This window comes from Pan paniscus, chromosome 12 (genome assembly GCF_029289425.2).
Source record: "Pan paniscus chromosome 12, NHGRI_mPanPan1-v2.0_pri, whole genome shotgun sequence".
Lineage (NCBI taxonomy): Eukaryota > Metazoa > Chordata > Mammalia > Primates > Hominidae > Pan > Pan paniscus.
In genome coordinates, this window is record NC_073261.2 from 126,383,860 (window position 1) to 126,411,394 (window position 27,535).

The 27,535-nt window shown below is 40.9% G+C and overlaps 1 pseudogene; it reads left to right on the top strand.

Annotated features, from left to right (window-relative positions):
• The first annotated feature begins 9,839 nt into the window (after positions 1-9,839).
• LOC134728600 (uncharacterized) lies at positions 9,840-26,603 on the top strand (annotated as a pseudogene).
• Positions 26,604-27,535: the final 932 nt, after the last annotated feature.

The following is a 27,535-nucleotide window of genomic DNA, read 5'->3' on the forward strand; positions in this document are numbered from 1 at the left end:
GTCTGTTTCCGGGCTCTCTGTTGTGTTCCACTGATGTGTGTGTATGTGTCTTCTGTTTTGTCTTCGATTTTAAAAAATATCTAATTGCTACCTCAATTTGCTTATGAATTCTCATTTGTAAACAGAAAAGCATAAATTAATGCCTGAGTATCTTTTAGTGCAGATGTTGCATTGAATATAATGAGCAGAATGAGTTAAAATCTTAGAGTGAATATAAAAATTTGACCATAGTGGTAACAAATTTGCAAAGTAGTGATGTCAAAGACAGAGTCCATTGCAATATTGCTTCCTCCTTTGGCTCAGCTGTGCTTCACACCAGGCAAGGACCAATCCCTTTTGTGCTTCATTCAAGGATTTCTGTGGGGTGGAAAGCAGAAATATCATGAGATCAGTGGAGGGAAAGAAGACAGTTTTCCAGGCTGGGAGCAGTCAGATCTCCGGTGGGTCCCAACACTGCTCTGTAGCAATGCCTAGAGGGTGATGGAAACAGAGACAGAGTGAAAATGAGGTTGGTGCTGGCCTCAGGGTTCCCAGTGTTACCAGATTCACATGGTCTATAAGATCCCCGAAATGAGACCTTCTGGGTTTTGGGGACCCCTGCGGAACTGGAAAATGGGGAAGTGAGCAGTGACAATCTAGACTGATTATTAGAGGTGTGTCTCCCACTTTTCAGAAACCAAGGAGCCTTTGATCAGTAGTGAAATTGTGGCACCCCAACAATGGTGGAGTGGAATGTCCTGCCATTCTTGAGGGGCGATGGCTCAGGGTCAAGACTGAACTGATTAGAAAAAAAAAAAAGAAAAGGTTTTTCTTTTTTTGCGTATCTGATTTTGTGAATGAAGAGCTACACAGCTGTGAAATGTGCAAATCATTGGCTGTTGTTTCTTATGTGCACACCAAGAGTATCAAGTCCAAAAAGAAGCTCTTCAAACCATCTGGGAAGAGAAAACAGCATGACAAGGAAAGGTGTATTTGTCTGATTCTAGGAATCAATATAAACATCCATGATAACCCCACCTATTTTTTAAATGTATGATTTGGATGAAACAAGAGAAGACACGGATTGTTGCTGAGTCCCTGCTGTAGTCCTGACACAGCTGGAGATGCCCTGCTCTCCTTATTTTCTTGATGCCCATGAGGACCCTGATGTCTGAGGAAGAAGGTTCTCGTCCAGTTCTGCCCCTGGTGTGTCACGTGCCAGCCTTGTCAATGCACATGAGAAACTTACAGGGTGAGTGTTATAACCCCAATCATAGAAAAGGAAACTGGTTCTAAAGAAAGTGTTTAGCATCTTGCCCAAGTTCAGACACTTAGCAGAGGCCTAAGTTTAAATGCAGCCCCTCTTGCTCTTTGACAGCCTCAGCACCACATACTCTGGGTGACCCACGCAGTGAGTCACTGACAGCCCTCGTAGTTGGCCTGTGGCACAGCATAGAGCGAAATGGTCCAGTGACCTTTTCAGACACTTGGGCAATTCGTGGTATAGTGTATGCGGTCACTCCCAGTGAGTCCTATTGTTCAGTTTAATAGAATACCTAATTCTATGTTTATTCTGAATAAAGGGGGATTTCTTGTGGTTTTTAAGAATATGAAGCATATCTATTTTGCCTACAAGTTGGAAGTTCCGATACTATAGGAAGCATAAGTGCAGGTTATAATGATGGGTCTTTTATAAGACTGAATTCACATCAAACTGAATCAGTAACTCCAGATGTATGAACAGGGTGAGACATTAAACATTTAATGAAAAAATTTCTTTCTTAGGCCACAGCAAAGACTAGATATAGCTAATTATCATGCCCACTAAGAAGATGTATTGTGATATTTGCAGTTAATCACTCATTCAGTTCAAAAGGTATTTATTAATTGTCTGCTCTGGGCATAATATCAATTGGAAGCAGTGTGTTCACATGAAAAAAAACTTACCTGAGGCTCTAAGTCACAACTTTCCACGACCAGCACATGTTTCTAATTTGAAATACATATCTAAAGCTTAAAATGCATAAGTAGATATCACAATCTAGAACTAAGTTAATAGTTGCTTTGAATTAATTGTTTAAATTATCCTGGGAATCAGAAAGGTATATCTACATGAAACAATAAAGTCTATATTAGAATAAGTAAATTTTAGAAGAGCATTTTAATCTTAATATATAAACATACTACCTAGGCACACTGTTTAAATACATCTGCAATGTACTATTTTTAGATTTAAGTAAATCATTAAACCTTAAAGTTGGAAAAGATTGCAGTGTTAGACCTCTAGACTATAAAACCTGAACGTTTTTCTAAAAGTTTTGAGTTTTTATCCAGAAATACAGATTTTCCTAGCACTGAGAACTGCAAGAAATTTCACTTGGAGTATCCACATAGTCAACCATGTGATGTCAACATCAGTGTAATAGATACTATCACAAGCATCCTGTGACTTTTATATTTCTTTTATTTATTATTATACTTCAAGTTCTGGGATACATGTGCAGAACGTGCAGGTTTGTTACACAGGTATACACGTGCCATGGTGGTTTGCTGCACCCATCAACCTGTCATCTACATTAGGTATTTCTTCTAATGGTATCCCTCCCCTAGACCCTTAACTCCCAACAGGCCCCAGTGTGTGATATTCCCCTCCCTGTTTCCACGTGTTCTCATTGTTCAACTCCCACTTATGAGTGAGAACATGTGATGTTTGATTTTCTGTTCCTGTGTTAGTTTTCTGAGAATGATGGTTTCTAGCTTCCTCCATGTCCCTGCAAAGGACATAAACTCATCCTTTTTTATGACTGCATGGTATTCCATGGTGTATATGTGCCATATTTTCTTTATCCAGTCTATCATTGATGGGCATTTGGGTTGGTTCCAAGTCTTTGCTATTGTGAATAGTGCTGCAATAAACATATGTGTGCGTGTGTCTTTATAGTAGAATGATTTATAATCCTTCAGGTATATACCCAGTAATGGGATTGCTGGGTCAAATGTATTTCTGGTTCTAGATCCTTGAGGAATCGCCACACTGACTTCCACAATGGTTTAACTAATCTACACTCCCACCAACAATGTAAAAGCGTTCCTATTTCTCCACATCCTCTCCAGCATCTGTTGTTTCCTGACTTTTTAATGATTGCCATTCTAACTGGCACAAGATGGTATCTCATTGTGGTTTTGATTTGCATTTCTCTAATGACCAGTGATGATGAGCTTTTTTACATATGTTTGTTGTCTGCATAAATGTCTTCTTTTGAGAAGTGGCTGTTCATATCCTTTGCCCACTTTTTGATGGGGTTTTTTTTTCTTGTAAATTTGTTTAAGTTCCTTGTAAATTCTAGATATTAGCCCTTTGTCAAATAGATAGATTGCAAATATTTTCTCCCATGTAGGTTGCCTGTTCACTCTGATGATAGTTTCTTTTGCTGTGCAGAAGCTCTTTAGTTTAATTAGATCCCATTTGTCAATTTTGGCTTTCATTGCCATTGCTTTTCATGTTTTAGTCATGAAGTCATTGGCCAGGCCTATGTCCTGAATGGTATTGTCTAGGTTTTCTTCTAGGGTTTTTATGGTTTTATGTCTTATATTTAAGTCTTTAACCCATCTTGAGTTAATTTTTATATAAGGTATAAGGAAGGGCTCCAGTTTCAGTTTTCTGCATATGGCTAGCCAGTTTTCCCAGCACCATTTATTAAATAGGGAATCCTTTCCCAATTGCTTGTTTTTGTCAGGTTTGTCAAAGATCAGACGGTTGCAGATGTGTGGCATTATTTCTGAGGCCTCTGTTCTGTTCCATTGGTCTATATGAAGATCAGTGATATGTCACTGGAACTTAATTTAATCCTTGCTTGAGGTTAACAAGTTAAGCTTCTCATTTGCAGCACACAGCTCAGGCTTTCCTGAAGAAATTTCAGAGGCAGAAAAAGCACAGCCCTTCAAGGCAGTTTGTACCTCCGCTAACCTAATTATTAGAAATGTTTCCTTGTATGAAGTTGAAGTTGGTCTCCCTCCAGCGTACATCCATTGACTCCAGGTTTCTCCACTGGAGCCACAGATGATGAGTCCATGTGATGCTTCCACAGGAAAGCCCTCCACACCTTGGGGTGGCCACTGCCCCATCCCCAGGAAGAAGAGCTGCTATTTTATGCTCCTGAAAAGTCAGATATTTAACTGCATTACCAAGCATCCATTTCATTGGGGGAAAATGTGGTGAAATCAGATTTAAACCACAGAAATAAAAATTTAACCTGTGGATGCATAGCTTTTTTCAAATTTTTACTTTAATATGCAATATAATTGGTCATATTTGTGGAGATAAAACTAAAAATAAAAAATAATTGTTCTAAAATGCATGAAAATATGGAAAACAATTCCTCATCCCATCTAGATTTTTTGGTAGGGTTAGGAGTCCCAAGGTGGCAGAATCTGTGAGGAAACACAGTCTCTTCCAAATTTTCTTTTCATTTATCATTAAAAAAAAAACAAGTCTATTATTCTTGCACAAATTAAATTTTGACTTACTTTCTTGTGTAGCCAAAAACTATAACTAATATATCCCAAACAGGTTTGTGAAAAACATGTAGCCCCCAAAGTCCTGTTTGTTAAACATTTTGGAAAGCCAAAGTACCAATTGGAAATAGCAGATTTATAGACCAGAGAAATTTCATTTGACCAGAATTCTCATCCCATCCTCCCGAGGTAGTAAATTATGTAATGTTACAACTCTAACTTAAAACCATTTGTTTTTTGTCTTTGCTCTCCATTGCAGTTTTATGATTTTAGAACATAGGTTTTATGATTGTTAGTGCTGGGCAACAAAAAGGAGTCCAGAGGAACGGGAGAAAAAACAACAATAGCAATGATGTGAATGCAAAACATGAACCAGACTAAGCAGAGCAGAGGGCGGTGTGGAGCGGGAAGCAGAGACAGAAGCTTGTGATGTTTCAGTGATTGCTGGGAGTTATTCATCACCAGTAAACCTCATGTTCCAAAGACTCATCAGGGCCAGGGGTTAGTTTTACGAGCTCTGTGTAAAAGATCATTACACAGGGCCAGTTAGAGTTCCCGCAGGAAGGAAGCGGCACACCCTATGGGGTGATTAGGAAGACTGTCATGAAGGGTGCCACACTCACACCCTAGGAAAGAGGAAAGGGGCCCAAGGGGACTCACGGAGGGAGCAGAGGGTCTGTGGGCCACAGCCAGCCCAACCACAGAGTGGCCAGAGTGACACAGGCCCCCTCTCTGCAGGCTGGTCTCCTGCTTGGGTGTCCCCCATGTCACCCACCTGGAAGTCAAAGGTCGAGCATGCTTTCCATGAAGTCTGGAGGTACAGAACAAGGCAGACAGCCACGGGCGTGTCAGGAGGGCAGCGGGAAATGCTCATCCCCTTCTCCAAGAAGAGGGAATCCCACCATCCACAGGTTCTTCCTGCTCTGTCTCAAAGGCGGAGGCAGCTAGAATACTCTGTCAAAAAGCAACCACAGGAAGAACATAATGTCAATGCATGGCTTTATGTTAACATAATTACATTTATTCCAGACAAAGGTTTTTTGTAAATTAAAGATAGATTATGTTGCAACTTTTATACTCCTCTGCCTAATTTAGTGAGTATTTGATATATTCAGATTTATTTTAACCAATTAGTTTTTTTTAATAGAGGCAGGGTCTCAGTCTGTCACCTTGGCTGAAGTGCTGGTGTGATCACAGCTCACTACAGCCTTGACCTCCTGGGCTCAAATGATCCTCTCACCTCAACCTCTCAAGTAGCTGGGACTACGGACGAGCACCACCACAATCACCTAATTTTTTTTTTTAATTTTTAGTAGAGACCAGGTCTCACTAACTTGCCCGGGCTGGCCTTGAACTCCTGAGTTCAAATGATCCTCCTGCCTTAGCCTCCCAAAGTGCCTGCAATTACAGACATAAGCCACCGTGCCAGCCTGCTGATTAAATTAATTATATGTGTGCCTTAACTAAAAAATGAGATTGCTCAATATAGAGTAACTTGTTTTTCTTATAGAATTATCAGAAAGTAATGCTTTTTTGAAATGTTGTTTCACTAAAATATTTTTGTTTTCTTGGTATTTCGTTATGACAATTTTTTCCTTCTACCTCAACTGCCATACTGTCAGCATTTCCTGAGGGTCCGATAAGTAGGAAATGCACCAAGAAGCAACGTGGACCAAGCAATAAAAATAAACAAATAGAAGAAGAAAATCCCACTGCAAAAAAGTCTGAAACAGAATTCTTGACTCCCCGACATTCATCCCTGCCTCAACCTGTCCCCCATTTCACCCTCCTTATTTCCACACAGGGCTGTGCATCCCTACTCGCTCAGATCTAAAACCCTACACCCTATGCCCAACTCCTCTTTCCTGCACACTTCCTACTAGCCCATCAGAAAGCCCGCTGACTCCTCTCCTGAAGCACTGCGTGAGGGTGACCCCTCCTCCCTGTGAGCACCGCAACAGCCCCAGTGGAACCACCATCCCGGCCCCGATGCAACTGTTTCCCCACAGGGTCCCCACACATAGCCATGGTGTCTCCCCTCCAAAACACCCACTCTGCCTGAACACTTCCCCAGCTCTTTATATGACTGCCTTCATTGTATCATTCATCTCTTACCTCAATTGAACTTCCTCAAAGAAGCGTCCTCACTTATTCTACATATGACAACATGAGTAACATCACTCCTTTCCCCAGACTCACTCATCATTCCATTGCATTTCCCATTTTCTACAGTGATCACAAAGTCTGTATCTAATTGGAAAATACTTATCTGCTTTACTTATCATCTGCTTTAATTTTTAAGTTTTCTTTTTTCTTCTGGACATCAACTTCCATGTTGATGGACACTGTTGAGCATTTCCTAGGAAGTGTTTAGGTTTGAGCTGCAAGAGCTGCCTTGTCCAAGACTGATTTCCACAGGCTGGTCTCCTGCAAAGCCTCATGGCTATGGCCAAGTGCTTAAGCTCAGATGGGGTGGTGAATTGGTGAATTACACCAGAACCCTGCCATGCCATAGAAGCTACAACTGCAAGGTTAGAAGCTCAGTGCCATGATCTGGCCAAGTGTTGAAACTCAGATGGGGTGGTGAATTGGTGAATCATGTCATGACCCTTCCATGCCATAGAAGCCACAACTACAAGGCTAGGAACCCAGTGTCCTGTTAAGAATCCCTAAGCCTAGCTGGGAAGGTGACCACATCCATCTTTAAACACGGGGCTTGCAACTTAGCTCACACCCAACCAATCAGGTAGTAAAGAGAGCTCAGTAAAATGCTAATTAGGCAAAAACAGGAGGTAAAGAAATAGCCAATCATCTATCACCTGAGAGCACAGTGGGAGGGACAATGATTGGGATATAAACCCAGGCATTTGAGCCGGCAATGGCTACCCTCTCTGGGTCCCCTCCCTTTGTATGGGAGCTCTGTTTTCACTCTATTAAATCTTGCAACTGCACTCTTCTGGTACATGTTTGTTACAGCTCGAGTTGAGCTTTCACTCACCATCCACCACGGCTGTTTGTCGCTGACGCAGACCTGCCACTGACTTCCACCCCTCCGGATCTGACAGGGTGTCTGCTGTGCTTCTGATCCAGTGAGGCACCCGTTGCTGCTCCGGATCAGGCTAAAGGCTTGCCATTGTTCCTGCACGGCTAAGTGCCCGGGTTCATCCTAATCGAGCTGAACACTAGTCGCTGTGTTCCGCGGTTCTCTTCCATGACCCACAGTTTCTAATAGAGCTATAACACTCACCACATGGCCCAAGATTTTCCATTCCTTGGAATCCGTGAGGCCAAGAACCCCAGTTCAGAGAACAAGAGGCTTGCCGCCATCTTGGAAGTGGCCTGCCACCATCTTGGCAGCTCTGGGAGCAAGGACCCCTGGTAACATTCTGGTAACCATGAAGGGACCTCCAAAGTGGTGAGTAATATTGGACCACTTTTGCTTGCTATTCTGTCCTATCCTTCATTAGATTGGAGGAAAATACCGGGCACCTGTCAGCCAGTTAAAAACAATTAGCATGGCTGCTGCTAAGACTCAGGTGTGAGGCTGTCTGGAGAAGGGCTTTCTAACAACCCCCAACCCTTCTGTGGTCTGCCTGGAACCAGCTTCCACTTTCAATTTTCTTGGGGAAGCCAAGGGCAGACTAGAGGCAGAAAGCTGTTGTTCCAAACTCCCGGAATTAGCTGGTTGAGATCATGGTGCAGCCAGAAGTCTCTATTCTACATGTGTGCGCCCCTACCTTTCCTTCTGACCCATACTTCCTGGGTCCCAACCATGACTTTCTTGAAAGTGTAGCCCCAAAATTCTCCTTACCTCTGAATCTACTTCCTCCAATCCCTGCCTTCTAAGTACTAATGGTTCAGACTTTCCTTTCCTCTAGCAAGTTGTATCTCCAAAGGGATCTAGGGAAGCTCTACGCTGCATCCTTAGGCATCTAGGCTATAAACCCAGGGAGTCTTATCCCTAGTGTCCCTCCTGATTTAGGTATACAGCTCTCAACATGGGCAGTTATGTGGGACCCATTCCCCACCACTCTTGCCACGGTCCCAAGTTTGTAAACGGCAAAGACAGAGAGATGGGGGGGGAGAGAGAGAGAAAGAGATAGAGAGAAACAGAGAGAGACAGAGACAGAGAGACAGAGAGGAGAGAGACAAAGGAGAGAGATGGAGAGGAGAGAGACAGAGAGGAGAAAGAGGCAGAGAGACAAACAGGGAGTCAAAGAGAGAAGGAGAAAGATAGAAATAGTAAAAAAGAAAAAAGTGTGCCCTATTCCTTTAAAAGCTAGGGTAAATTTAAAACCTATAATTGATAATTGAAGGTCTTCTCCATGACTCTATAACACTCCAATACTACCTTGTTGTCAGTGTAAACAAGGGTGTAGCCTGAAAACACTGAGACCACTGACAACCGGTAGCCTTCCTATTAAAAATCCTTAACCCAGTAACCCGTGGATGGCCCAAATGCATTCACTCTGTAGCGGCAATTGCTTTGCCAACAGAAGAAAGTAGAAAAGTAACTTTTAGAGGAAACCTCATTGTGAGCACACCTCACCAGTTCAGAATTATTCTAAGTCAAAAAACCAAAAAGGTAGCTTACTAACTCCAAAATCTTAAAGTATGGGGCTATTCTGTTAGAAAAAGGTGATTTAACATTAACCACTGAAAATTACCTTAACCAAGCAGATTTCCTAACAGGGGATTTAAATCTTAATTACCATACAAAGGTCCAACCAGACATAGGAGGAACTCCCTTCAGGACAGGACCATAGATGGTTCCTCCCAAATGATTGAGGAAAAAAAACACAATGGGCATCAGTAATTGATAGGGAGATTCTTGTGGAAGCAGAGTTAGGAGAATTGCCTAAAAAATGGTCTGCTCAAATGTTGGAGCTGTTTGTACTCAGTCAAGCTTTAAAGTACTTACAGAATCAAAAAACTCTATCTCAATCCTGACTCAAAAAGTTAACTACACCCTCTCTGGAATGAATTTGCATAAGAACTGTTGTTTATGGGGATGCATCTTGATGGGACAACTGGGTTGTTATGAAATACTCAGGAACCCAGCCCAGCTCTAGGACTCACCGCTGAGCACAGAGGCAATGTTGGGCACGCTGGTAAAGGACCACTAGAATCCAGCAGCCTGGACCCCTTTCTTTGTGGTCAAGAAAGGCGGGAAAAGGGGTGCAGGACTGCTATATCAGTAAGTGTAACTAATCCGATAAGCAGAGGTCCGTGGGTGGTTACGCACCCTGGAAAGGAATAAGCATTAGGACCATAGAGGATGCTCTAGGACTAATGCTCATTGGAAAATGACTAGGGGTGCTGGCATCCCTATGTTCTTTTTTCAGATGGGAAATGTTTCCCCCAAGGCAAAAACACCCCTAAGATGTATTCTGGAGAATTGAGACCAATTTGACCCTCAGACAATATGAAAGAAATGACTTATATTCTTCTGCAGTACCTCCTGGCCATGATATCCTCTTCAAGGGGGAGAAACCTGGCCTCCTGAGGGAAGAATAAATTATAACACCATCTTACAGCTAGACCTCTTTTGTAGAAAAGAAGGCAAATGGAGTGAAGTGCCATATGTACAAACTCCTTTCATTAAGAGACAACTCACAATTATGTAAAAAGTGTGATTTATGCCCTACAGGTAGCCCTCAGAGTCTACCTCCCTACACCAGCATCCCCCCGACTTCTTTCCCAACTAATAAGGACCCCCCACTTCAACCCAAATGGTCCAAAAGAAGATAGACAAAGGGGTAAACAATGAACCAAAGAGTGCCAATATTCCTAAATTATGCCCTCTCCAAGCAGTGGAAGGAGGAGAATTCAGCCCAACCAGAGTGCATGTACCTTTTTCTCTCTCAGACTTAAAGCACATGAAAATAGACCTAGGTAAATTCTCAGATAACCCTGATGGCTATATTGATGTTTTACAAGGGTTAGGACAATCCTTTGATCTGACATGGAGAGATATAATGTTACTGCTAGATCAGACACTAACCCCAAATGAGAGAAGTGCGACCATAACTGCAGCCCGAGAGTTTGGTGATCTCTGGTATCTCAGTCAGGTCAATGACAGGATGACAACAGAGGAAAGAGAGTGATTCCCCACAGGCCAGCAGGCAGTTCCCAGTGTAGACCCTCATTGGGGCACAGAATCAGAACATGGAAATTGGTGTCGCAGACATTTGCTAACTTGCGTGCTAGAAGGACTAAGGAAAACTAGAAAGAAGCTTATGAATTATTCAATGATGTCCACTATAACACAGGGAAAGGAAGAAAATCCTACTGCCTTTCTGGAGAGACTAAGGGAGGCATTGAGGAAGCATACCTCCCTGTCACCTGACTCTTTTGAAGGCCAACTAATCTTAAAGGATAAGTTTATCACTCAGTCAGCTGCAGACAAAAGAAAAAAACTTCAAAAGTCCCCCTTAGGCCCAGAAGGTGTCCAGGTGCTTTGGCATCTTGAAGCAAGAATTGGACAAAACACACAAACGAACTGTGGAAAGCAAAAGCAGCAATTTGTTGAGCGTGAAAGTACCCTCCACAGTGCGGGAGTGGGCGGGCATAGAGGCTCAAGAGCCCCACTTACAAAATTTTCTGGGGCTTCAATACTCTGGACATTTCCCGTTGGTTACTTGGCGAATATTTTATGTAAATGAAGAGAGTGAAGTGAAGTCACAGAGTCTTTTACTCAGAATGTGCCCTATTGTAAAAGGAGAGGATGTTACTTGGTGTGTGTGGTCTATGTAAATGGAGAGGATGAATCTGAAGTTACAAAGCCATTCACATTCCTGTCATTGCTGAAGTGCTTTCATTTGATTTAGTTCTAGGAAGTCAGCATGGATCAACCTTATGTTCCCTGCTGCCAGACCCTATTCTCCTACCTCAAAATGACAACAGATTTTGAAAGAGTAAGAAAATATGAAAGAAGTTATCAGCACAATGTAAGCTTCCCATTTTTGTGGCTTTGTCCTGAGGGAAGGCCATGAATATAGTATAATTCGGGGTTGCTAAAACTTCACTGAAAAGCACATTGCCTTTCTGGCCTGGGAAAGACCCAGGTGGCAGCAGCCACTGGGAAGTGAAGGTGAATCTGGGAGAGGAGAGCATTAGAGAGGTGAGCATTTGTTCATTTGTTCTGTTGTAAACTCTGCCAGTCTCTGGCTAACATGCAACGTGTGGGCAGGACAGGCTCAGGGCTAAGGGGGTAAACAGATATGTGAGTCACTATCCATTGCAGGTAAGAACAAGTTTGCAGTTGCCGATATAATATTTATATATGTATATAAAATACAGCAGAACCCAGAGTCTCCATGGCACAATGTCCAGGATTTGCTCTCAAATTACTCAAAATATGAACAGAAAAATAAACTCATTCTTTAGGGAAAAAAACTTACCAAGAAAAGGCCAGTCCAGGTGATGTCAGCAATATGGTGGAGCAGGAAACACAAGCCTTCATTTTCCAAAAAAACCAATAGTTAGACAGCTATGCACAAATTAAAATGGGCTTGGGAGGGCTTAAAGGTCTGATTAGAGCCTGAAACAAGGCAGTAGAGTAAAAAATGGAGAAAGGGTTGCTGGGGAGATCAGATTAATGGAGATTGCTGTAGATGGCTGGAAAAGAGAAGGGCAGAGGCTACCAGTGTCAGCCACGTGGTGGGTGCCACAGAGGTCCCTGTGGCTGACTCTGCAGAAGACAATGACAACTTTTGCCACTGAGGCAACCAACAACTATCACTGACACAGACACCCCAGAGAAGAAGGCATTGCTTCCTCTGAATGTTTCTTGCTGTGCCCTCTCAGAAGGAGCCACTATTGTGTCACCTCAGGACCAAGGCCACCACCTCCTGAACGCTGCATGTGCCCTGGACTCTGAAGCTGAAGCTGTTCCACTCACACCCATGCTCCAGGTCCTAGTTCCATGGCCACACCATGCACAACCACACCTCAGACACCAGAGCCGCTGCCCTGTGAACCAGCCCCACTCGTGTCCCTCAGGAGGGACCTGTGCCCTAAACTGCCGCTCCCGAGCACTTAGGTCTTGGACATAAGAACCACTGCCCCACAGTGGGGTCCCATCTCAGGCCCCGCAGCTTCACTGATCTGCATGTGCTTGTGCTTCACATAAAGTGAGGCATCAAAAACAGAAAATGTACATGTTGGGGGCAAAAAGGAAGACTGCATGCAATTGAAGTTAAGTTGTTATCAGCTTAAAAGAGACTGTTATTACTAAGATATTATACATCAGCTTCCTGGTAACCACTGTGAACCCCGAAAATTTGAGACAGGTCTCAATTAATTTAGAGTTTATTTTGCCAAGGTTGAGGACATGCCCATGACACAGCCTCAGGAGGTCCTGACATGTGCCCAGGTGGTTGGAGCACAGCTTAGTTTTATACATTTTAGGGAGACATGAGACATCAATCAATATGTGTAAGAAGTACATTGGTTCAGTCTGGAAAGGTGGGACAACTTAAAGCAAAGGCAGGAAGACTCAAAGGGAGGAAGGGGCTTGCTTCTAGGTCACAGGTAGGTGAGGTTGCGTTCTTTTGAGTTTCTGATTAGCCTTTCCTAAGGAGGCAAATCAGATATGCAACTATCTCAGTGAGCAGAGGGGTGACTTTGAATAGAATGAGAGGCAGGTTTGCTCTAAGCAGCTCCCAGCTTGACTTTTCCCTTTAACTTAGTGACTTTGGGTCCCCAAGATTTATTTTCCTTTCACACCACAATGCAAAAACCTATAGTTGATACACAAAAGATAGAGAGAAAGGAGTCAAAGCTTATCACTGCAGAAAATCATCAAACCAAAAGGAAAACAGCAAGAGAGAAAACAGGCAGAAGAAATCTATAAAACAGCCAGGAAACAACACAATGTCAATATAATCGTCCTCAGGTTTTCATGGAGGATGCATTCTAAGACTACCAGTGAATGGCTGAAATCCTGGAAAATCCTGGAGCCAACCAAACACATTTCTGTTCCTCTCTTCCACCCACAAATTTAGTGCCTTTTTCATCTTAACTAAGCACTTGTAATACTTATCACTGTGGCCACAACTTTTGCAATTTGAGGTGAGACAGCAAAACTAGCACAAATGTTTTTTCCTTCTTCACAATTTCATGACTAGAAGTGTGTAAATAAATGAAAATGACTGAGGCAAGTTTTAATCATTTTAGGAGGTTTGTTTGCCATTGTTGAGGAAGTGCACCTGGGAGGTAGGTCTATGTCTTTTTCCAGGGATTATTTTGAGGGCTTCAATATTTAAATGGGAAGGGGCAGATATTAGAAGAGAAATAATTTTTGAAGTATTGGTGGATAGAGAGAGAGAACGGTTGCATCTTTTTGAGTCTTTGATCAGACTTTTACTGAATACACAATTTTCATGTGAGACAGAGGCAGAGGAAATAGTCACTTATGCCTTCATCTGGCCCAGCGAAGCTGCATTTTTACATAAGCTAACACAGACAATAGGGCAGAAGAAGCAACCAGATATGCATTTGTCTCAGGTGAGCAGAAGGATGATTTTGAGTTCTGTCCTTTTTCCCACACCTGTGAAGATAAGCATCAACTTACATTGCCAGGGTGAAATTCAACAGAACTGTTGCAGAATAAAGATCTTGGGGCCTACAAGAAATTCCTGGTGGGCAAATTGTGAGGGAGGTATGTAGCTTTTAATCTTTATAGTCATCTTATTTAGGAACCAAAAGGGAGGCAGGTTTGCATGACCCAGTTCCCAACTTGACTTTTCTCTTTGGCTTTGTGAGTTTGGGGTCCCAAGATTTATTTTCCTTTCACAAAAGATTGTATGCGGAGGTTGCTAAGATTTCTTACCATAGATCTTAGCAACCTCAGCATACAATATTTTTTCCTCAGGAAGTTGAGAACTTTCTCACCTATTCACTTAAAGAAAAGACTTTAAGGCTTCTCTTTGGCATCTCTGAATTGCCAGCATCACTGCTCTCACAGTTTGGTGCCATTATTAAGTAGAATACAGGTTGCTTAAACATAAGCACTATGATATCATGACAGCTGATCTGATAACCAAGATGGCTACTAAGGAACTAACCGGTGGGTAGTGTATGGATTCACTGGACCTGCTGTAGCATGGATACATTCGACAAATGGATGATTCTCCTCCTGAGCAGGATGGTGCAAGATTTCATCACACTACCCAGAACAGCACACAATTTACAACTTAAAACATGTTTATTTTAAGAATTTCCCACTTAATATTTTCAGACTGCAGTTGACCATGCATAACTGAAACAGTGAAAACAAAACCACTAATTAGGGGGACTAATATAGTAAGTTATTAACTATTGATAATCACCTTGAATTTAAATGGATTAAATTTGCTAATCAAAGACATTGAGTGATAGAATGAATTTTTTAAAGACTCAACTATATGCTGTTTGTAAGGGACTTACTTTACCCTTGAGGACACACATAGACTGAAAGTTAAGGAATGGAAAAGATATTCCATGCACATGGAAACCAAAAAGGAGCAAGGGTTGCTATACTTAGATCAGACAAACTAGACTATAAGTTGAAAACTGTCATAAGATACAAAGAAGGGCATTGTATAATAATAAAGCAGTAAATTCACTAAGAGGGTATAACAATTGTAAATATATATGCACCATACATCTTTATAAATTAAGAACCTAAATATATAAAGCAAATATTAGTAATTCTGAAGGAAGAGACAGACAATAACATAATGATAGTAGAAAATTTCAGTACCACTCTGAACAATGGGTAGATTATCCAGAATGATATGGTTTGGCTGCATCCCCACCCAAATCTCACCGTGCATTGTAATAATCCCCGTGTGTCAAGAGTGGAGCCAGGTGGAGATCATTAAATCATGGAAACGGTTTCCCCCATACTATTCTCGTGGTAGTGAGTAAGTCTCATGAGATCTGATGATTTTATAAATGGGAGTTTCCCTGTACCAGCTCTCTTGCCTGCACCATGTAAAACATGACTTTGTTCCTCATTCACATTCCACCGTGATTGTGAAGCCTTCCCAGCCATGTGGAGCTGTGAGTGAATGAACCTCTTTCCTTTATAAATTCCCAGTCTCAGGTATGTCTTTCTTAGCAGCACGAGAACAGAATAATACACAGACAAAATTTAATAAGGAAATATTGGATTTCAGATATACTTTAGACGAAATAGACCTAATGGACATACACAGAATATTCCAAACAATGACAACAGACTACACATTCTTCTCAAGCTCATGTAAAATACTTTCCAGGATAGAGTATATATTAGACCATAAAACAAGTCTAAAATTTAAGAAGACTGAAATCATATCAAGCATCTTTTCTGACCACATTGGAACGAAACCAGAAATCAGTAACAGGAGAAAAAAAGAGAAATCCATGAATATGTGAAATGAAACAACACACTCCCAAACAACCAATGAGTGAAAGAAGAGTCAGAAAGTAAATTTTAACATGCCTTGAGACAAATAAAAACGGAAATCCAACATTCCAAGTCTTATAGAATGCAGTGAAAACAGTATGAGATTTTTATAGTGATAAACATCTACATTTAAAAAAATCACAAATAAACAACTTAATGATATATCACAAGGAATAGAAAAAGGAGAACAAACTAAGCCCAAATTAATATAAAAAAATGAAGCAACAAAGATTATTAATAAAGAGCAGAAATAAATGAGACTAGAAAAATGATTTTAAAAATCAATGAAATTAAGTTGGATTTTTAAAAAGATAAACTTTGCAAACTTTATCTCAATTAATTAAGAAAAAAGAAGATTTAAATAAATAAAATCAGAAATAAAAGAAGAGGCATTACAACTAATACCACAATAGTACAGAAGTTCATAAGAGATTACATAAAAATATATGCCAATGAACTGAATAAACTAAAAGAAATTGTCAATTTTTTAGAAACAGACAACCTATCAAGACAGAATCATAGAAAACAGAAAATATGAACACACCAATAATGAGTAAGAAGATGAATCAGTAATCAAAAGTCTCCCATCAAAATAAATAAATAAATGAATGAATAATAAAAAAAAGAGCTCAGGACCTAGTGGTTCCACTGGGGAAGTCTACCAAACATTTTAAATGAGAATTACTACCAATTTTTCTAAAACTCTCCCCCAAAATTGAAGAGGATGGACCACTCCTAAACTTATTTTACAAGGTCAGCATTACCCTGATTCAAAAGCCAGACAAGGACACCATAAGAAAAGAAAATACAGGCCAATATCGCTGATAAACAAAGAAGCAAAAATCTTCAACAAAATGTTAGCAAACCTTATTTCACAACACATTAAAGTATTATACATCCCAAACATTTATCCTTGGGATGCAAGAATGGTTCAACATATGTAAATAAATAAATGTGATACATCCTGTTAACAGAATGAAAAGAGACAAAAACCACATGATCATCTCAATAGTTACGGAGAAAATATTTGACAAAATTCAACATACTTTCATGATACAAACTCTCAGTAAGTTACATAAAAGCCTTAAATGGAAGCCCACAGCTACCATCATATTGATTAGTGAAATGCAGAAACCTTTTTCTTTAAGATTAGAGAAAAGAGGAGAATGCCTACTATCACCACTTCTATTCAGCAGCATACCGGAAGTCCTAGCCAGAACAATTAGGCAAAAAAAAAAAAAAAAGAAATAGGCAACCAGGCCAGGCGTGGTGGCTCACACCTGTAATCCCAGCACTTTGGGAGGCTGAGGCAGGCAAATCACCTGAGGTCAGGAGTTTGAGACCAGCCTGACCAACATGGAGGAACCCCATCTCTACTAAAAATACAAAATTAGCTGGGTGTGGTGGTGCATGCCTGTAATCCCAGCTACTTGGGAGACTGAGGCAGGAGAATCACTTGAACCCGGGAGGCAGAGGTTGCAGTGAGCCAAGATCACACCATTGCACTCTAGCCCACAACAAGAGTGAAACTCCACCTAAAAAAAAAACAAAACAAAAAACAAAAAGAGGCAACCAAAGAGAAAAAGAAGTAAAAGTGTCTGCTTGGAGATGACAAGAACTTATATATACAAGCATACCTCAGAGATATTGCAGGTTTGTCTTCAGTCCCCTACAGTAAGGACATGTCATAATAAAGTGAGTTACACAAACTTTTTTTGTTTCCCAGTGCATATAAATGTTATGTTTACATTATCCTGTGGTCTATTAAGTGTGCAATACCATTATGTCTAAAACAATGTACATCCCTTAATTAAATTACTTTATTGCCAAGAAATGCTGATACAGGTACATGAAGTGAGCACATGCTGTTGGGAAAACAGTGCTAATAGACTTGCTCAATACAGGATTGCAACATGCCTGCAATTTGCAAAAACAAACAAACAAAAACCCACATTGTCTGCAAAGCACAATAAAGTGAAACTCAAAAAACAAAGTACACCTGTAGAAAGAGAAAAAAAGATACGACTGTGAACAGACTAATGGACAATAACAAAAGTTCTAAAATAATTAACATGTAGTTGAAGTTTCACCATAACAGAAGAGACAGAATGAACAAAAAACACTTGAAATAATAGTTGAAGCCTTCTCAAATTGTTGAAAGATAAATTCACTGATTCAAGAATCTCAGCAAAACACCATCAAGATGAGTAAAAGAGAAACACAACTAGGCATATCATAATTATAAGGAATTAAGACATTTCGATAAAAAGAGAACATATTGCCAACATATTTGAACTACAATAGAAATAAATTGTCTTGGAATTTCCTAAAAAAACCATGATATTCATGCCACCATAACTATGAACATTCATTCAATTCTAAAATAACCCTTGGGTGCTTCCTCTGGGCCAGGCACTGTGATATGTTCTAGAAATACACAGCTCCTTTGGCTCATTACCTTCCCCACCTGGCAAACATCTATTCATCTTTTGGGTCTCAGCTCAAGCACTCTGTCCTTTGTAAGTCCTTTGCAAACTGCTCCAGATAATTTACCTTTTTCACATCAAGAGTGAAACTGATTAACAGGCTCATATTTTGAGCCAGGGCTTTCGTTCAGCTTGGGAGAGTGATGCAATTAAATGAAAAATGTCAAATATCAAATTTGAAGAAAGCCTTTGTAGCATAAAGGTCGAAAGAAGCAAACAGAGAAAAGAAACACAGAGATAACAAAGACAGGAGAAAATTTTTTTCTATTACATTTAGAAGGTGGTTTTATAATCAGCTATGAAGCTCTAACAGGGGCTCTTGAATGCAGGTTTCCGATAACTTTGGAGATTTTGACATCAGAATAGAGGAAAAATGTTCAGGAATTTGAAGAGCTAAAATTTTCATTAATATCAAGCAGGACAGGAATTAACTGCATAAACTGAACCAATAGGAGACTGGAGTGATCCTTTTGGCATTTTGCTTAAAATATTGCCAATCCTTTGTTTTGCTTTTCAGAGTCAAGGAAACTTTTCTTTTGAGCTATTGACAGCTTTTTAACAACTTAGTATACTCCCATGAACAAAATTTGGAGTATATTTGTTTCTCTCTACTTGGTATTCTCCAGAATTTGTAAACTATTTGTGAGTATTCTCAAGTTACGGCAATATACTTATTTGTGTAAGTGTAGTAAGAATCTGTCTTCTTTTGTAACAGGACACAATTGGAAAAACTGGTTATTTTACCAAGGTTTTGACTGGAATTGTATTCTTTCTTTTAGGAATCAAACTTAACTCATAAAGCCAATAAAGCCCTTGGGAAACTGGCCTCCTATTCCATGTACACAGTCCCTGTACAGGGTTTCTGATCTGTGGTAAGTAAAGAATGTCACTTTCTGACAGGCCAGGAACCCCAAGTTATCTTGGAACCTCAAAAGGAGAGGAATTCACCCAACTCATAGGTATTTGATGGTACAAATCCATGGCTGGGCTTGGCTTTAAAAAAGCCTTATCTCAGATTCCTTCTACGGAACAAAGTTCCATAAAAGCCAGTTTAAAAGGCTGATGTGAAAATAATTATTCTTGCTGCACTTTATACAGATAATCTGACCAATTATAATAAAGCAAATTAGTCCTACCATGATTTGTCTTTTAATAAAAATGGGAAACTGGAGAGATAAAAATTATGTTTCAGAAACTATAGTACACTTCTTGTTAAATTCTAGTCTTGCCTGATGTTTCCCAGTTTTTATTATTTTCTATGGTTTAGATTAAATTCTAATTTTTCTGGCTACAGGTCTCCAAAATAATGTTTTCAGTTTTTTCCTTTTCCCCCATTTTTCCTGATTGGAAATCACAGAAACCTAAGCTGTGCTTTCATAAAGCCCTGTGAACTGAAGACTAGACAACTTAAACCTCAGAAGAAAACAGCAACAACCTGTTTATATGTGTTACTGTTGCATACTATTACGTTTCAGCAGGCGCTGCCGCTAAGCTCCTGAAACAGAGAGTGCCTCTGGGAACAAATCGACCTCTCCCACTCCAGTGCTGCACACAGTGCCCCATCACGACGACCCCCTCTCAGCAGGAAGCAGCCAGGAAGATTACAATGCCCCATCTCCCTACGATTCTCGTGATAAATAAATATACAAGCATGGTAGAAATCATGTGCAAATTGACAGTGGGGATTGTGGCAGGCCAGGTCTCACTAATGCAGGCCTCCTTCACAACTGTTTCAGTACTGACTGAATGGTTAAGTTAAATATTAAAAGCTAAAAAAGCCAGTGCCCTTTCACAAAGGCTGGAATGTAACAAAAGCCCACCCAGAGTTTTGCCTAAGCTTTTCATGGGCCTTAAAGCATGACAAAATAAGGAAGGAATTCTGAACAGGACTCGTTTAGGATTAAACAAGTTTTATTATCTGTATTTAATAAATGTATTCATATAATAAATATAAATTTGTTTTGAATGTATTTATAAAGATATTTAAAGCCAAAGAATATAAACTTTTCAATAGTTCAAATCTATATTGCTGCTTTGCTTTTCTGATAGATTGTTCCAGTTTATGGTTTATCATTAAACTATTTACAGGATGCTGTCTCATTTTTAAAACTCATAATCTGAAAGATATTTAATGCTTATTTTTATTAGTTTTCATAACTAGATTCTATGTTTTTCTGTGTACCCCTTGTTTTATAGTATTGTGATTATTCTTAGTTATAAACCCTTGACCTGGACGTTACTGTCTGGGGATTCAACCTCGAGTCCTTACCAGGAGTCACGGCCATTTCAGTCACAGGTGCGGTCACAGGCGAAGCTCTTGTGAAGCCGAGCTTCTCCTTCACTGTGATGGTGGGCGAGTTATCAGCAACACCTGGCGGGGTCTTTCATTTTTTGGTTTTGAGACGGAGTATCACTCTGTCATCCAGGCTGGACTGCAGTGGCGCTATCTCGGCTCACTGCAAGCTCCGCCTCCCAGGTTCACGCCATTCTCCTGCCTCAGCCTCCTGAGTAGCTGGGATTACAGGTGCCCACCACCAGGCCCGGCTAATTTTTTTTGTATTTTTAGCAGAGACGGGGTTTCACCGTGTTAGCCAGGATGGTCTCGATCTCCTGACCTCCTGATCCACCCCTGGCGGGGTCTTTCTTAGCACAATGATCATCCAGTCTTGTCACTGGAACTCTATGTAGCTTTGTTCTGGTCAAAATTGATAGCACGTCTCCTTGGGGACTTTTCCAGCATCTGCCACGTGATGGCAGAATAAGCCTAGAAAGATGGCAACCCAGTTAAGTAGTACATCTATGGTGTTTTCCTTTATAGGTAAGCAGTGAACTTAAATCCTGAATTCATAGGTCACCAGATGTTAACTCCAAAGGCGAAATAGCATGCTTGCTAGGAGTTGATCTTATTTTTAACAGGACCAGTAACAACACTCGAATAAGCCATTGGTTTGGTGTAAGTTAACCAAATAATTCTTTAGGGTGTGTGATATGGTTTGGATTTGTGTCCCCGTCCAAATCTCATGTCAAATTGTAATTCCCAGTGTTGGACGAGGGGCCTGGTGGGAGGCAATTGGATCATGAAGGTGAATTTCCCCCTTGCTGTTGTCATGGTAGTGTGTGAGTGCTCACGAGATCTGGTTGTTTAGAAGTGTGTAGCTCCTCATGCTTCCCTTTCTTCCTCCTTCTCCAGCCAAGTAAGATGTTCCAGCTTCCCCTTCGCCTTCTGACATGATTGTGAGCTTCCTGAGGCCTCCCCCTCAGCATGCTTCCTGTACAGCCTGAAGAACCATGAGCCAATTAAACCTATTTTCTTTATAAATTGCCCAGTCTCAGGTAGTTCTTTATTGCAATGTGAGAATGGACTAATACACTGTGGTTTAGTCATTCTACCAGCCCAGGAGCTTGGTGATGATAAAGAGTATAATAATTTAAAGACATCTGTAGGGTTTTAAAGAGCCCCTAAATTAGCCCCGTAGAAACCAAATGGCTTATCTACTGGATTTTACATGTTCTGGAATCCCAAAGGTTAGAATGATAAAATTCAGTAATGATATGATCATCGTTTGAGCATTTGCTTTAGCACGTGAACGCCCTCCGGCCATCCAGGCATCATACACATCCCTGCTAAACAATAATTCTTAACTTCCGAGGGCACAGCTTCTGTAAAGTCCATGTTTGTCCAGTTCTCAGATCATGTTGGCCTCAGTGGGCTTCTTCGACTTAACTTAGGTGTTTCCCACAAATAACTTTGCTGACAAACAGCACACCTTTGTGTCATTTCCTGAACTATTTGACCCTATAGCAAATGTAGTAGAATTCCAAGGTTTTCAGAGTATTATTTTGTTCAAATGAGCTTGCTGATGGCATGAAAAATCCACTCAATCATACAACTGGGGGACAGGAATAATCCCATTGAGGACATCCCATTTTCTTTCTTTCTTATCTTCTAAGTCTTGGAGGGTTGTTTGTTGCTGAAACAGCAAATAGGAGTTCCTCTGCAGCAGTAACGGGGTTTTGACTTCCGCAGTTCAAACTTTATTAGCCCTTTTTACTTCCTTTATATGTTTCATCTTGTTAGGTCTGTAATACAGTCTACAGTGCATTACAGAAATCTGTAAAGACAATGGCAGTGACTCTAGTAAAACAGCAGTTCGTTTCCCAAGTGATATTTTAGTTCTCATTGATATTAGAAAGCCTCTATTCTTCCAAATTTGGCCCGTGACACGACAGACCCCCCAATGCATATTAGCCATCAATTAGACATTCTCCCTTCGTAAGACAATGGCCAATTATGCAGTTTGCATAACAGCTTCGGGTTCTGGCACCTGAGCTGATTTTACATTTGAGAGAACTTAAACCTCCCCATGTGTCTCGCACGAGACCAGTCACTGAGCACTGTTGAGTCAGCATTGGGACCAGGAATATTAGCCGAATCAGACCCAGACTGAGCACCTTGTGCTGTAGCAAAACGTGGCCAGCATCTGGCAACAGAAAGGTCAGATTCAAACAGTTCCTTCTGCCTGGAGTGCAATTCGACAGATTCGTGCATAACTAGTCTGGCGGTGCACCGGTGAGTATGGTGTCTTACAGACTTGCAAGGACTCGTAAAGTAGCAGTAGCCCTTTGCGTTAAGTGTAAGCTAAATATCCTAGAGTCCAAGTAAGAGCCTTTGCAGTCTGGAGGCAGCTGCTGTTACAGCTCATCGACACTCTGGTGTCCCCAGAGCAACAGAGAAGGGCCTGTGGTCAGGGCCTGATTCAAAGTAGCCACACCTCTAGCCTCTCCCTTGTTCTCTAACAGAAAAGAGGTTTGAAATGTCATCTCGGGTAGGCACCTAGCACAGATGGGGAAACAAGGCTTCCTTAGGATCTGGAAGACTTCTTCAGCTTATTTAGACCACAGTAAAGTTCTGGTGAACTCCTCACGTGACATCGTAGCAAGAGGCTTAGCTTTTTCAGAATAGGAAAGGACCCGTAGTCTGAACCCCCAAACAACCCCCAAACTGGCAGAGTTTGTGTATATGTGTTAGATAGTGTGTGCTTAAGATAGGCTGACTTCAGGATAGAACCGGTTTTCATCTGCCAGCCTAACACAAATGTCCCAAATTCCTGACTTCACTTTGATAATACTGCAATTTATTTAGAGAAGCAAAATTTTTATTAAATTGAAAGTATCTTGTTTGGAAGCACATACAGTGTTAACAGCTATTAATAAATCGCTCACATGTTGAATTAGTATGAATTAAAGGTGGGGAAAAGTTCTTTTAGTTCTCTTGTGAATGTCTAGAAAGTATAGCAGGCAAATCTGAGGATCGGTCACCACAAATGCGGAAGAAAGAAGATTCCAGGGACACTCAAAGAAGAGCCTGGTACCTCAGTGAAAAGTACAGAAAAGACGCAGAATGCAGCCCCGTACGGAACAATAGGAATCAGAGCAGCCTCAACCTCACGTATTTCTCGCAGAGCTTGTACAAATCTACGGGCAATTTCTTGCCCAGTTTTCATTCTTTTTCCCAGGTAATTTGGGAATTTAAAAAGGAAAATGCACCTCTCTTGACTATGCTCTGTTTTTCTAACTCTCTGAGTTTTTTATTCCTTGTATTTGAGCTAGAATGAGAGGATGTTGATTTACACATGTCCATAATGTTTTTGTTTTGTTTTAAGCTGTGAAAAGGGGATGATCTCCATCTGTTTGTGCTGCTATAACCAAATACCTGAGCCTTGGTAATTTATAAATAGTAGGAATTTATTTCTCACAGTCCTGGAGACTGGGAGTCTGAGATCAAGGCTTGGCAAGGTCAGAACCTGGTGAAACTGCTCTCTGCTTCCAAGGTGGCACCACGACAAGCACTGTGTCCTCAGAGGGGACGAGTGCTTCATCCTCACATGGTGGTAGGGCCAGAAGGGCAAAAAGGTGGAATGCTGTGTGAAGCTTCTTTCACAAGGGCCTTAATTCTATCGTGAGGGAGGAGCCTTATCACCTCATCACCTCCTAAAGGTCCCGCCTCTTAAAACCTCGACATCGGAAATGAAGCTTCAACACACATTTTGAAGGGGACACAAACATTCAAACCAGAGCAGGAATCAATTTCTTTTACTAACCCATATTATTTGTTCCTTGAGCCCTTCTAATTTGAGATGCTTTTATTTTATATTTTTAAAATAAATTTTATTGTATATATTTAAGATGTAAAACATGATGCTTTAAGATACATATATATACATATATACAGTAAAATGGTTATTATAGTGAAGCAGATTAACACATCCATCATCTCACATAGTTACTCATTTTTGTTTTTGTTTTTGTTTTGTGGTAATAGCAACTAAAATCAACTCATTTATCAGGAATTCCAAATACAGCACAATTTTTTTTAACACTAGTCCTCATGTTGTACATGAGATCTCTGGACTTGTTTATCCCACACACCTGCTACTTTGTACCTTCTGACCTATATCTTCCCATCCCCCACCCTCTCCAGTCACCCCTGGTAACCCTGTTTCATTCGCTGTCTTTGTTTACCTGTTTTTTTAAAAGATTCAATGTGTAAGTGAGATCATGGAATATTTTTCATTCTTTGTCTGGCTTGTTTCACTTTGCATAGTGTCCTCCAGGTTCATGCATGTTGTGGCAAATGGCAAGATCTCCTTCTTTTTAAAGGCTGAACAGCAAAAAACACAATCAACAAAATAAAATGGCAACCTACAGATTTGGAAACAAAATCCAATATTTATAAAGAACTCATACAATTCCATATTAAAAAAACAAACAACTGAATTTAAAAAATGGACAAGGGACCTACATAGCAACTTCTCCAAAGAAGACGTTAAAAGTGGCCAACAGGTATATGAAAATGTGCTCAATGTTATCAGTCACCAGGAAAATGTGAATTAAAGCCACTGTGAAATGTCTCACATCTGTAAGCATGGCTACTATCAAAAAGTCAGGAGATAATAAGTGTTGGTGAGGGTATGTAGAAAGGGGGATACTTGTACTCTGTTAGTGGAAATGTAGATTGCCGCAGCCATTATGCAAAACAGTATGGAGGCTCCTAAGGAAATTTTAAAAAGAACTACATTATGGCCTAGCAATCTCTCCTCTGGGCACATAGTCAGAGAAAGTGACCTTGTGAAAATGTCGGCAGTCTCAGTTCATTGCAGCATTATTCACAATAGTCAAGATATGGGAAAAACCTAAGTATCTATTTGATGAACAAATAGATAATGATAGTTCTTTTATTTTAGAAAGTGCTTATTTACCAACTCCTTGCCTCCTGGGAGCTCTGAAAACACTCCATCTACAGTATGGAGAATCTACTTGTTGAGAAACCTCAGAGAAGAAAGAACAGGGAGAAGGTTGTCTAGAGGTACCCAAAAGTTGGATGTTTTCCTAGGTTGACGTAAAATGATAACCGTCTGTAGAAATTGTGGAGTGTGTGCCTTCAGTGTTCACAAGAAAGATCAGGACAAGCTTAAAGTGGGAAAAGAAAGAGACACATAAATGCCTCCCACCCTCAGCTCTGAGGTTACTTTCCACAATTTTCCAATTACTTTTTGTCCAATTTCCTTAGGCAAAAATCTCTTGGAGATGACGGTAAAGCTTTAGAGTTAGCTTGTATCTCTCAACTCTTCTTGACCCTCATTTAGCATTCATTTTTCCTCCACTGTCCTGATTTCTTACAACAGTAACATATTGACTTTCCATTACGGGGTTCCTTCTTGTCTGTTGGTGGCCCCAGATAAGGGTTTATTCCCTTTGTGAATAATTCTAACTGGGAAATCTTAAGGGCTATTTTTTTGTCTTCTTTATCTTTCTCCATATTTTCCCAAACTTGGGCTACTTCCCTCAAAACGTGAGAAATTATTCTTGCCACCCAACTACATTTTCCCTTATTTGCTTTCTTGAATTCTCTGCAACAAAGCTGCCACAGAAGTGGAGAGGGTGAGGAGCCCGGACCCCCTGAGACATGCCTTGGACTTAGAAAAGGTGAACAGCTGGTGAAAACTCACGGGCCTCATGTGGCTAAGAAGCGTGGCACTGTGGCTTCTCCCAGTCCACCTTCAGTGGAGAGGCTTCAGGAACTGCCCTCGGTGGCCCCTCATGCTGAGCATTCCAGGCACAGCAAGCAGCCTGAGTTGTTGGAGCAGCAAGCAGTTATCCTCCTGGAGCCCGGCATGGCAGAGTGAAGCACGCCTTCCAGGAGAGGGACCCGCTGACAGCATTCCAGAGTTTTCAGAACATTTTACCATTAAAGCCAACAGCAAACCACACAGGGCCTTTCAGCCACATTACCAATTTTACTCAATGGTAACTCAAAACTTCTAGTGAGAGTTTGGGATTTTCCTTGGGAACCCAATTCCGCTGAACCAAAGTAGTTGAAGAAACACTTTTTAGCAAATAGTCTCTTATTTGATTAAAGATGGCTACAAATACTCCAAGAAATGTGCCCAGTGGAGGGCTTAGTTGAGGGATCCCATCCTTATCACCAAATTTTTGGGAGGAAATAAAGGGAAATCTCTACCCAGAGGAACATACCACTTTGTGTAGAATAACCTTTTTTCTTTTTAGTAGACTATTAGTCCATGCTCACATTGCTATAAAGAAATACCTGAAACTGGGTAATTTATAAAGAAGATTTTTTTTCTTTTTTTTGAAACAGTCTAGCTGTGTTGCCCAGGCTGGAGTGCAGTGGTGTGATCTCAGCATCATAGCTCATTGCAGCCTTCACTTCCCAGGTTCAAGAGATTCTCATGCCTCAGCCACTCAAATAGCTAAAGGCGTGCGCCACTACACCTGGTTAATTTTAGTGTTTTTAGTAGAGACGGGGTTTTGCCATGATGTCCAGGCTGGTCTTGAACTCCTGGCCTCAAGTGATTCACCTGCCTCAGCCTCCCAAAGTGCTGGGATTACAGGTGTGAGCCACCACGCCCAGTCTGTAAAGAAGAGATTTAATTGGCTCACGGTTCTGCACGCTGTACAGGAAGCACAGTGGCATCTGGGGAGGACTCAAGAAGCTTCTAGTCATGGCAGAAGGTGAAGAGGAAGCAGGCACATCTACATGGCAGAGCAGGAGGAAGGGAGGAGGGTGCTAAACACTTTTAAATAACCAGATCTCATG